The 12,921-nt window shown below is 45.6% G+C and overlaps 1 protein-coding gene across 2 annotated transcripts in view; it reads left to right on the top strand.

The window, feature by feature from the left end:
* The window catches only part of FLI1 (Fli-1 proto-oncogene, ETS transcription factor), a 131,901-nt gene that overhangs the window by 93,442 nt on the left and 25,538 nt on the right, over window positions 1-12,921 (top strand). The gene's annotated exons all lie outside the window — the stretch shown is intronic.

Genomic DNA, 12,921 nt, shown 5'->3' with positions numbered 1-12,921 from the left:
TACTTTTTCTTTAATGCACACCTGCCACATAGAATGAATGAAGGCAGAAGCTGTCGATATTGGTTACACGGAATTAGCACAGCATAATATTGCAGAGAAACATAAGGCTCTTCTACGGGAAGAATCTTAGAGACCATTTAGTTCAAAATTGCCATGGAGGAAACAGAGACTCGGTGAGCTTGGGTGTTTTGACCAAGTTCACACCTTCCATCACATGAGACTTCCTGTTTCCTGTTAACAGTTTATAATCAGATGATGACCAGACAGCTCTGTGGAGGAAGTAGTCAACATAATGAATCTGTTTTGTGAACTTTGCTGGTTTTCTGCAACTTTCTTAACCTCCTACCCAACCCTGGGCCAGTCCTATTTATGCTACTGTTTTCTTTCAAAATCAGAGTTACTGGCTTTTGGCATAAAAAACTTGAAGTCATATTGACTCATTGTACAGTCCAAGCCGCATTTTATTAGGTGACCCACTTAACCATCGCGCTGCAGACACCCATGAAAGAAAGAATGTGCTACAATGACAAACACATGAGACTGAGGTCGGAACACCTCTGGTTCACTTTGGGGAAATCACTTTATGCCCCGAACCTCAACTTCCTGTCAAGTAAAAGGGCCAAATTAAGCCAGGAAGAGGGCTTCCCTGGTAGCTCAGTGGTAAAGAATTGCCTGCAATGCAGGAGACTGGGATTCGATCTCTGGGTTGGGAAAATCTCTTGGAGAAGGGAATGGCAACCCACTCTAGTATTCTTGCCTGGAGAATCCCATGGACAGAGGAGCCTGGCAGGCTACGGTTCATAGGGTCTCAAAACAGTCGGACATGACTGAAGCAACTGAGTACACACACATAGAAGCCAGTAAGAATCCTCCCTGACTTTGGAGTTCTTGGGTTTTAAGGAGATGACCCTGCAGCCTCAGGTGAGGCTCTGCTTCTATCCAGAGTCCCCCCTCTGCTCTGATCTGGTTTGCTTACTGAGCTTTCACTTCACCTGCAGGTAGGGATCCACTTCTTGCAAGGAAGGAAGAAGAGAGGGAGGAAGGAAAGAGTGAAAGAAGGCAGGCAGGAGACCCCTGAAGCTCATGCAGGGCTACAGGCTGAGACCCGCTGCTGACAAAAGGACTAACCAGTGAGACTGTGGGGCGGACGCAGTGAGAGGGTATCCGATATTGGACTTTAAATACAGATTTCTGTTAAGAAGCAAGTGTGTCTGGGTTGAACTGATTATTGGCTGATTATTATTGCTCTGGTTATTGACTCATGACTCCTGCAGGGGTCTTAGCTCTCAGCCTGTCCTCTACCTGCACCACGCCCCTTCCTTTCCTGGGTTCTTTTGTGTGTGTACAGTGCTGTGCCGGGCTGTCTGGGGCTTCTGCAGGAGCTGCTCCTCTTCTGAAATGAATGAACTGCAGCCTCCAGGCAAGCGAGCGCTGCCAGACCCTCAGTCAGGTGGTGCCGGGCATTTATCTCCCAGCATTGGCCCTGGTCTCCGGAGACGTCTGCGCTTTGCAGGTGCATCTTTTGTCCACCCGTAAAGCTTTCCACTTGAGATGTCTTGCTGCTCCAGCGGCTCCCCCCTCAAGAGGTGGTCCAAATCTGTCTAAACGGCCCTTGGTCCACAAAACAAAAGTACATTAGCAAGACAAAGCTAGTCACACTCCTCGCTCCCTCCCTTTCACCCTCCACCCCACCCCTCTCTCTTCTGCTTTTCTCTAAGAGCAATCTTGAGTTCTTAAAATTTTAAATGGAAAAATAAAGAGAAGGCATGGTGCAACCTTGGCTCCGCCTTCTTTGAATAAGGCACACGCACAGCCCCAAAGAAACCCAGAGCCCCTCAAGAGATCTGGAGCTGTGTGTGTGTGTGTGTGTGTGTTTCACAAAGGACAGGTGCTGGCATCAAGCACAAAAGAAAGAAGTTGAGGAGGTGAACGCTTCTGTGAATGCATCTTCACTGTGCTTATCCAGTGAGAATGCCTTTTTACTTTAAAATGGCATAATCACCCTTGCAGCTTGTCTCTTGAAAACCCTTATACTCGCTAAGGGTTATTGGTGCCCAGGAAGTACTACTAGCTTTTAAAAATCAATTTGTAACAGTCTTTAAGCTTATTTTAAGTTTTTTTTTTTGATATGGACCATTTGTAAAGTCTTTATCGAATTTGTTACAATTTTGCTTCTGTTGTTCATGTTCTGGTTTTTTAGCCCCAAGGCATGTGGGATCTTAGCTCCCCCACCAGGGATCAAACCTACATCCCCTGCATTGGAAGGCAAAGTCATAACCAGGGGACCGTCAGGGAAGTCCCTAAGCTTTTTAAAATTAAATATTCTGTGGTCACAGATTGGACCCAGCTAGAACAATTATCCTCTCTCTACCTGTTTCCAAGCCTAATGCTGTTAGAAAATAGATTAGAATGGAAGCAATTGTTGAGATGATGAGATGGTTAGATAGCATCCCTGACTCAATGGACATGGACCTGAGCAAACTCCAGGAGACAGTGAAGGACAGGGAAGCCTGGCATGCTGCAGTCCATGGGGTCACAAAGAGTCGGACATGACGTAGCTCCTGAACAACTGCAACAGTTGTTACCCGTTGGCAAGAGCAGCCTCCGCTGTCACCTGTACAGGATTCTGCAATGCCCCAGGCACTCTCACAACCTTTGCCTCTGCTTCTAAGTCTGGCAACGTCCTGCGAGGTAGACAGAATCAGTCTTGTTTTTCAGACAGAGAAACTGAGGTCCAGGACTGTGAGTGGTTACTTGAAAGACACACAGCTATTTAATAGCAGAACAAGGATTCAAACCCAAGTTGTAGGATTCAGAATCCCTTGCTTCAGATCGTCCTCCTGACATACACAGCATTTCCCTTCTAGCTGGCTTTTCATGAAAGCGACACCTTGTCTAACTGTAGCGTGGGTGGAGACTTGAATTGTTTCCATTATGTTTCTCTGTCCCTGCAATTTTCTCACTTCATCTCCAACCACATCCATGCATTGTCCTCTCTTCCCAAAAGTGACTTCATACAAAGCCCCCGCTCGGCTTACTCCCTCGTCCTAACTGAGCAGAGAATGAGCTGGAGAACTTCGTAAAATAACTGATGCCCTAGGACAAATATTGTATGACTCCACTCACAGGAGGAACTTTAAGTCAACAAATTCATAGAGACTAGAGAAGTAGCAGGGTGGTTGCCAGGGACTAGAAAGAGGGAAGAATGGGGAGTTATTGTTTAATGGGCACACGGCGTTTCAGTTTGGAAAGATGAAAGAGTTCTGATAGTGATGATGGTTGGACAATGTGAATGTACTTAATGCCACTGGAATGTACACCGAAAGACAAGCAAAATGGTAAATTTTATGTAACGTATGTTTTACCGCAATGAAAACTGCAAAAACACATGAAAAGATGTTCAGCGTTGCTAATTATTAGAGCAAGGCATATCAAAACCATAGTGAGGTACCACCACACAACAATCAGAGTGGACATCATCAAAAAGTCTGTGTCTGCTGGAGGGGATGTGGAGACAAGGAAACCCTCCGACACTGTTGGTGGGAACACAAATTGGTGCAGCCGCTATGGAAAACAGTATGTAGGTTCCTTAAAAACTAAATCCAGAGCTACCATATGATCCAGCAATCCCACTCCTGGGCATAAACCCAGAAAAGACAAGAACACGCATTTGAAAAGATGCACATACCCTAGTGTTCATAGCATCACTATCTACAATAGCCAAGAGAGGGAGTCAACCCAAGTGCCCATCAACAGATGAATGAATAAAAAAGAAGTGTTATGTATACCATGGAATATTAGCTATTAAAAAAGAATGAAATAATGTCATTTGCAGCAACACGGATGGATCTAGAGATGATCCAACCAAGTGAAGTGAATCGGTCACAGAAAGACAAATATTATGTATCAGTTACATGTAGAATCTAAAAATAATATAATTGAATCTATTTACAAAAAAGAAACAGATTCATCGGCATAGAAAACAAACTGTGGTTACCAAAGGGGAAAGGGGTAAATTAAGAGTATGAAATTAACAGATACATAACCACTGTGTATAAAATAGCAAGAGGGATTTACTGTATAATAATCCTAATTTATCCCTTCCCCTTTGGTAACCATAAGTTTGTTTTCTTTGCCTATGAATTATACATATATGTGTATATATATATATATATATATATATGTATGTAAATAATCTGAATATGTATTATATAACTGAAAAAAAATACTGGAAAAGTCAACATAAAAAATGTTTTAAAATACTGATGCCCAGGTCCCAAACACAACTTACTGATTCAGAATCTCTAGGGGTGACAGGTGGGATTGGGAATTTTTTCAGGATCTCCAGGTTACTCTTAAACCTGCAGCCACAATTGAGCAGTGCTGTCCTACTGGGCAGACATGAACCAGAAAGAGGGAAGGGAGACCCATCTCCTAGCCACCCAGATTTTCTTGGAAACACATTGGATGGTTGATCTTGATCTTTCCTGGCCCCAAACCAGCCTCAAAAAGGAAGGGCAGGACCTCCTGGTGTACTTATGGAAGAACAGGTTGACTTGACTACAGGAATATTTGTTCTGTTTCATCCTTGTCATTGATGAGGTTAATCTTTATTAATCTTGACCTGAGCTTTACCTGAGTCCATCACTTCAGCCCTCAGAAATCTCTTTCTTATATGTTCTCACCATGTGTATCTAAATAGTAATTGGGAAACTTCTCTGATGGTCCATTGCTTTAGACTTCATGCTTCCAATGCAGGAGGCGAGGGTTCCATCCCTGGTTGGGGAACTAGGATCTTACCTGCCACACAGCACAGCCAAAAATTTTTTTTAAAAAAAATTAGTAATTGGGATTGGAGTTGGCAACCTGATTTTATCAGGAGGGCACTGGGGTTTCTGGACGTTAAATGGCTGTTTCGAGCACATAGTGACCAAGGGCTCGCTCAGCCTCATCCTCTGATCTCTACGCCCAGGGGCGAGTGACCGTCCTGAATGCAGGTCATTGCAGCCCTGCCCTGGGCCCTTCCAGCACACCCCTGAAATGCTGCTTTGCATCCTAAACCTTATGTCCTCAGCTCCTCGTGCGGGATCCATTTAAATGCCTCTGACTCTCCAAAAGTCGGAGGATACTGAGCTCGTTGTTTATGAACTCCTGGAACTCATAAACCATAAGCCCAGCCTGTGGAGCCTGAGCCTCTACCCTCAGCCCGGGAAGCCTTTCAGGACCTGCTGTGGAATGCAAACTGCTCCTCCTCCATGTGGGTCGCTGGCGGCCTGCGGAACAACCCTGGCCTGCAGTCACCTGAGCTGATGGATAAAAAGTCTGTCTGCTCGCACGCTGAGTGTGGGAGAGAGAGGGGGAGAAACCAGCTTTCCGTGTCCTTCAGAGTGAAATGCCTAACCAGTGCTGAAGATCATGCTAAGGAGAACTCTGCTGGCTCGAGGAGATTTCCAGATGGTGGGGCCTGTGTTACAGCCAGCACCATCATTCTGCAGACCCTCATTGTTTGCTGAGCATTTGCAGGTCTGTTATCTCATTTGCACCTCTCACCCTCCATCCCTGTGAGCTGGCAGGGCTGGTATTATTATCACCCTGGATCTGCAGATCATGGAAACTAGGCACGGAGAGGTTACAGGGTTCACTTGAAGTCACTGACGTCTCGGGACAGAGCAGGACTCAAACACATGTCCCTATTGTTCTTTCCTCCCTCTGGTCTGCTTCTCATCTCAGCATTTAAGCATCTGACGTCTTTTTAAAAAATTTATTTTATTGAAGTATCATTGATTTGCAGTGTTGTGTTAATTCTGCTATATAGCATAGTGACTCAGTTATACACATTTGTACAATCTTTTTCATCTTTCCCATTACTATTCATCATGGGATGTTGAATATAGTTCCCCATGCAATATGCAAGGACCTTGTTGGTTATCCATTCTTTATGTAATAGTTTGCATCAAGCATCTGACATTTTAAACTTTCTTTAATTGATGCTTTTAATTTCCCTAAAGCAGGTGTTCATCTCATATTTCAGCCTTATAGCATATTGGTTTAAAACTCAGGCTCTGGGCTCAAGCTAGGTGAACTTGGTCAAGTCATTTACTTTTTTCTACCTCAGTTTTCTCATGGGTAGAATGAGGACAGGCTTTAGGCCCCTTCAGGGCTGACATCATCTGCATAAATGTCTTACCAGCTGTCTGACACAGCAGTAAGTGTTCAGTGTCTTAGCTCCATGAATTACAGTAGTAATTGGTAGTATTATCCCAAAATCGTTAGAATACTCTTCCCGGTTTACTACATATTGACACAATGCCCAGGGTTGTGAAGGACACCATATTAGATGGCATGGTAACACTGTAGATGAGATGGACAAGTTGTTTAAAATCTCAGCAGGGATATTCGCATGTGGAACGATTAAGGAATAATATGAAACTGCTTTGATCAAATGGAAAATTGCATGCGACCTACAAGAAGCTCCCTAAGAGTAATGAAGAGTTGGAAAATCATTCAGTGTTAAAGTGGACCATTCACTCTGAACCTTTTATGGGACAGAGGCAGTGAGAGGCTAGAGAAGGCGTGGGTGCCCCCACAACCACACAGAGGGTGAAGAGCTTCACCAGAGACCTTAGTCAGGACTTGTGCCCTCCTCCCCCCATTCACACGTCTCTTCATTTATTAAGAACCCACTATGTATGGAATGCCAGACTGAGCCTCAGAAATGTGGTACCCAGCCAGCTGCCCTCAAGGGGTTGTAGTCAGAGACAGATGGGCCGCTAAGTCAATGCTATGTGTTGTTTATGGCTGATACAACACCACGTCTCACCACTTCCCCCTGCATTTTCAGCCCCTACGGGGTGTCCTTGATGATTTAATGATAGAGATTGTAGTGAAAGATGGGAGAAGATCTGGAAGGACCCAGCATGGCGGCACTGGAAATGGGTATTGAAGAAGAGGAGGTGGGCATCAAAGACACCAGTCACCGCATCTGGGTCTGTCCTGTGTGAGGGCTGCATTGGCACGGGCTGAGTTTGGGGGACAAGACCCAGTGCTCTCCCCTGGTACACCTTAATGTGCCCCGTGGGAGCGCCAAGGTCCGGTTTTGTGATGTGTGTGCATGGTAGGGGAGGCTTGGTGGGGGACTCTTGGTGGTGGTCATGAAACCGATAGACAGGTACAGTCTCACTCTGTGAGAAGGAAGCTTAGCAAAGGAACTAGGGATTTGCTTCAAAGTAGTTGGGGTGGAGAGGGGGCATGGGTAGATGCGGGGGAGAGCTGAAGTCAGGCTGGCCATGAGTTCATGCCTGTTAAAACTGAAGGGCCCTCTCCGGTGCAGTACATCTTTCTCTCTGCTTTCCTACATCTTTGACATTTTCCATGATTTAAAAGATGCTGCAAGAAGTTTTGCTTTGATGGAGAAGATGTGCATACATGCAGAATATTGATTCCTGTGCCCTGTGTGTGTGGCCGTGAACAAGGGTAGCAGGTTAGGGGTTCAGCGTAGGGGGTGGGGTTGAGGCAGCATCCTGAGTGAGAGTCTAGGCGGAGTGAGCGTGTGTTTGGCGGGGCCTTGGGCCTGTGTGCATTGCCTGCACGGGGTTGGTCTGGAACACGTGTGCCTGAAGGAAAAGGCCAGTAATGCTGTGAGGTAATGGCCTGTTATTTTTAGGGAGTAAATAACATCTCTCATGGAGCAGGTTATGTGGCTCCACAGGCTCCGTCTGTGTCCGCTAACGTGCACTTAAAACGTGAGGGTATCGAGGCCTCCCGGGAGGGCCTGTTAAGAACTTTGTCATTATATGTTTTCCTTTATGATGAAATAGGCCTAATCCATTTTTAGCAAGGATGATTGCTGAGTGCGTGTGTGTGTGAGTGTGTGTGAGTGTGTGCTATTTCTGCGTCCAAAGGCAAGATTTATGATTCTAGAACAGACGGTAGCTTGCTCTCTCTGTTTTATTTTTTTTAAATTGTTTTCCTTTGAAATTCCAGAGTTAATGTTTTGTCTACTTTCGATCTGACCCTCTTTGGAGAGCTGCATGTTGTATGTGTGTGTGTGTGTGTTCACCAGAGAGAGATTGAGAGAGGGAGAAGGAGAGAGAGAGAGGGTTGGAAACAAAGAATCTTTGTCTGTAAGCTGGAGCAGGCAGGAAACCCCAGTCCCCAGAGACTTGAGCCAGCCAGCCCTGTCCTGGAGTCAGACTCCAGCTCTCTGAATTCAGTTTGACAGCTTGTCTGGGACACTTTCTAAGTAACCATTACCCGTCCTTTCTCTGAGTGAAAGAACTGTTCTTTTGTTCCGTGGGTGTGCTGTGTGCGCTCTTATCGCACGTGTGGGTTCCACAGCGACGAGGACACGCTTTCTCTAAAATGATTGGAAACACTTAGCCCGTTTCCTCAGACAAGTGTAAATTTGTTCCAGGATAATGAAGCAAGCAACTTTCCGTGTCGCACCATCGCTGTCAGAGGCAGGTAGAGATGGATTTCGCTGGGGCGTTTTTAGTTTCAGCTAAGGCAGGAACCCACTTACTTGAAGGAGCTTCTCCATGTCAGGAATAATTCTAATTGTGCACATTTTATTCCTTTGAAGATTTTTTTTTTTTTGAAACGAACATATAAACAAAGATGACTTCTGATGAACATTCCCTTCCGTTTTTGTTTGATTGATTAATTGATGACTTTGAAAGAAATCCACCATCATAGGTCTCTCTCACCGCAGAGAACAGTTCCAAGGTAGGAGCACGTCAGCCCCGAGCCCTGGGCGTGGGGAGCCAGGCAGGCACAACTGGATAACCACCGGGAGCCCAGCAGCCACTGCTGTCCTGTGTCCCCCAGCCGCTCACATCAGTTGACTTTGCCACAGTCGCCTGATGGATTGTGAGGCAAACCCCACCTTCTCCAGGCTGTGTATGTTTGCAGGCCATCTGGGTCCGGCCATGCAGGATGGCCAGAGGCATCATCTAATATGGCCAAAGTCAATTCAGGGTCCAGGGCATGACAGCTTGGCCAGCAAAAGTCTTGCACGCTTAAGTTCTGACACCCCGGCTCCCATTGTATCCTTCAAATGTGAGTGGATTCCTGTCTAGACTATTTTCAAACTGAACTTTGAGTGTTTCCTGTTCTCGCTTTGCCTGGTAAACTCTCCTTGGTTGTGTCACCCCCACCCAATCCACGCTCTATGAGCTACACTCACGCTTGATGGTCCAGGTCAGATGATGTCTCCTCAACCAACTCTGCCCCATGGCGCCTTCCTTGTGCCCACTGTCCTCCCAGGACAGCATCCCGATAGTCTGTCCAACATCTTTTGGTCTTATAAGTCTTAAAGCATCTTGGAGGCAGGGACTATGCCTTAGAAAAGGCCGTTGGCTAGATGGATGAATGGATCAGTGGATCAATGATGAATGGATGGATAGATGAATGGATGAGTGGATGGATGGATGGATCAATGATGAATGGATGGATGGGTAGATGGATGAATGGATGGATGAAAATTGCAGACAAAGTGCCTTAAACCACTCCCCAAGAACTTACTGTAAAACTCACCCTTTGTGATGTTTCTAAAGACAAGAGCGAGGTTTTGGCCTCGGCCACTGAAGAACTCTACTCAGGACTGCCTTTCCTTCTCTGTTTGCCATAATTTCCCCTTCATTTGACTCCACCGTGAGTCCTTCCAGGCAGAAGTAGAGGGAAGAGCCTACTGAGAACCGATTTCAGTCACAAGGTGGTGGTTCCATGTCACGCTTTTGCCCCATTTTTTATTGGCTTAGACTCCCCTTGGAGGCCCTTCAGATCTCGGTCCTCTTGCTATAGGTGCTGATGAGAAGGAGGCCAAGGGCAGAACCAGAACAAGGGAAAGTCATGTTGCAGGAAAGGTTAACTCCTGCTCATTCAGACCTCCCTTCCTGACCTTTATTATCACCCCTCCCCTTGCCCCATAACTATAATAGCTGCCATTCACTGAGGGCTTGTGCTAAGAACTCTTCTATGCACTTCATCTTTACACTTCATAATCACCTTATGTAGTTGGTACAGTTATTATTAAGACTTCTCCGATGACCCAGTGAGTAAAGAATCCATCTGCAATGTAGGAGACATAGGTTTAACACTTGGGTTGGAAAGATGCCCTGGAGAAGGAAATAGCAGCCTACTCCGGTTTTCTTGACTGGGAAATCCCATGGACAGAGGAGCCTGGTGGACTACGGTCCAAAAGGTCACAAAGAGTTGGACACGACAGAGCGACCAAGCACACACACAATTATTCTTCCCATTTTGCACATGAGGAAACTGGGGCACGGATAGATGAAGCCCAAATCACAAAGCCTGGTAGGAATTAAAGCAGACTGGAGCCCATTTCTGCAGTTCCCTTCCCACCCAGCAGTGACGGGCTCTATGGCCGCATCTCCCTGTTCCAGCCTCCACCCCATAGCATGGCTCGTATTTTTCAGGAAGCTGACATCATCTAGTTGTTAAGATGATATGATGAGATTCACTGATATCCACTACGCCCCCCCACCAAATTAGGACCCTCACTTGGGTATTCAGATCTTGCATTTCCCGAAGCATGTTAGATGACCTCACAGATATTCTTTTCATTACTGTGCTTGATAATTTACACACCATTACACATTTTATGTGTGTTTAATATGACATTATTAAAAATCAGAGAGAAGGACTTCTCTGGTAGTCCAGTCGTTGAGAATCCCCCTGCCAGTGCCTGGGACACGGGTTCGATCCCTGGTCCAGGAAGATGCCACGAACCTCAGATCAACTAAGCCCATGTGCCTCAACTACCGAGCCCAAGCTCTATAACCTGCGCTAGAAACCGCCGCAACGAGAAGCCCATGCACTGCAACTAGAGAGAAAGCCCTCCCACAGCAACAAAAACCCAGTACAGCCAAAAAAACGAAATAAAATAATTTTTTTTAATTAAAGAGGAAAAGAAGAGATTTAGAAAATGACACACTATCTTGAGTAACACTCTGTTGATCAAGAAAGAGTGCAGTAAACTTAAAAAAAAGGATAGTGGATGTTTGTTTGATAAGTCTAGTTGCGAGATTTCCTCAGTTACAGGAGTTAACCAAGGCCTTGCCTTGGTCAGCTTCCTTGACCCATGGCTCTCCAAGAGAAGGAAAGGTGTCGGCATTACCTGGACCATTTTAAAGACAGAAGCCACCTGCCCCAGGATTCTAGACCACAGCCCCTTCTCAGTCCATAGGCATCCTTGGTGGGTGAGGTTGGAGCTGAGTGTTCCCACTGCTTCTCAAATCCTCTCCCCCTCCATCACCCCTCCACCGACCCAGGCTTTACTTGAATACTTAATGGAGATGCAACGTGTTTTCATTGCTCTGTATCAGCATCATTCCGCAGTGTTGTTTTCTCCTCATCCCTGTGCCCGCAGGCATTCTAGCCCCTGATACCGTTCTGGGCTGCTTGGAAATGTGCGCTTTGCCCTTCCTGCCCCCACCCCGCTTGGGCTCATCTGTTGTAGTCATGTCTGTCAAAGCTGCTCCTACATGCTTCCTTGAGAAATCGAGAATCTGATAGGCACCACCTTGCTCTGCAACATGAGTGAAGGTGACAGTGAAGGCGTGAGCCCTGATGCGTTTTAATAAAGAAAAATGCTCTCAGTACACCTCAGGACGGGGAACGAGGCATGAGGCTGTGGGAAAGGTATATGGGGCCACCTTGACCTCCAGAGCAATGTTGTATAGGAACCTGGAATGTCAGGTCCATGAATCAAGGCAAATTGGAAGTGGTCAAACAGGAGATGGCAAGAGTGAACGTTGACATTCTAGGAATCAGCGAACTAAAATGGACTGGAATGGGTGAATTTAACTCAGATGACCATTATATCTACTACTGTGGGCAAGAATCCCTTAGAAGAAATGGAGTAGCCATCATGGTCAACAAAAGAGTCCGAAATGCAGTACTTGGATGCAGTCTCAAAAACGACAGAATGATCTCTGTTCATTTCCAAGGCAAACCATTCAATATCACAGTAATCCAAGCCTATGCCCCAACCAGTAACGCTGAAGAAGCTGAAGTTGAACGGTTCTATGAAGACCTACAAGACCTTTTATAACTAACACCCAAAAAAGATGTCCTTTTCATTATAGGGGACTGGAATGCAAAAGTAGGAAGTCAAGAAACACCTGGAGTAACAGGCAAATTTGGCCTTGGAATACAGAATGAAGCAGGGCAAAGGCTAATAGAGTTCTGCCAAGAGAATGCACTGGTCATAGCAAACACCCTCTTCCAACAACACAAGAGAAGACTCTACACATGGACATCACCAGATGGTCAACACCAAAATCAGATTGATTATATTCTTTGCAGCCAAAGATGGAGAAGCTCTATACAGTCAGCAAAAACAAGACCAGGAGCTGACTGTGGCTCAGATCATGAACTCCTTATTGCCAAATTAAGACTGAAATTGAAGAAAGTGGGGAAAACCACTAGACCATTCAGGTATGACCTAAATCAAATCCCTTATGATTATACAGTGGAAGTGAGAAATAGATTTAAGGGATTAGATCTGATAGACAGAGTGCCTGATGAACTATGGACGGAGGTTCGTGACATTGTACAGGAGACAGGGATCAAGACCATCCCCATGGAAAAGAAATGCAAAAAAGCAAAATGGCTGTCTGGGGAGGCCTTACAAATAGCTGTGAAAAGAAGAGAAGTGAAAAGCAAAGGAGAAAAGGAAAGATATAAGCATATGAATGCAGAGTTCCAAAGAATAGCAAGGAGAGATAAGAAAGCCTTCCTCAGCGATCAATGCAAAGAAATAGAGGAAAACAACAGAATGGGAAAGACTAGAGATCTCTTCAAGAAAATTAGAGATACCAAGGGAACATTTCATGCAAAGATGGGCTCCGTAAAGGACAGAAATGGTATGGACGTGATAGAAGCAGAAGATATTAAGAA

The sequence above is a fragment of the Bos indicus x Bos taurus genome, chromosome 29 (genome assembly GCF_003369695.1).
Source record: "Bos indicus x Bos taurus breed Angus x Brahman F1 hybrid chromosome 29, Bos_hybrid_MaternalHap_v2.0, whole genome shotgun sequence".
In the NCBI taxonomy this organism is placed as follows: domain Eukaryota; kingdom Metazoa; phylum Chordata; class Mammalia; order Artiodactyla; family Bovidae; genus Bos; species Bos indicus x Bos taurus.
This window is presented reverse-complemented; position numbering and strand designations above follow the sequence as displayed.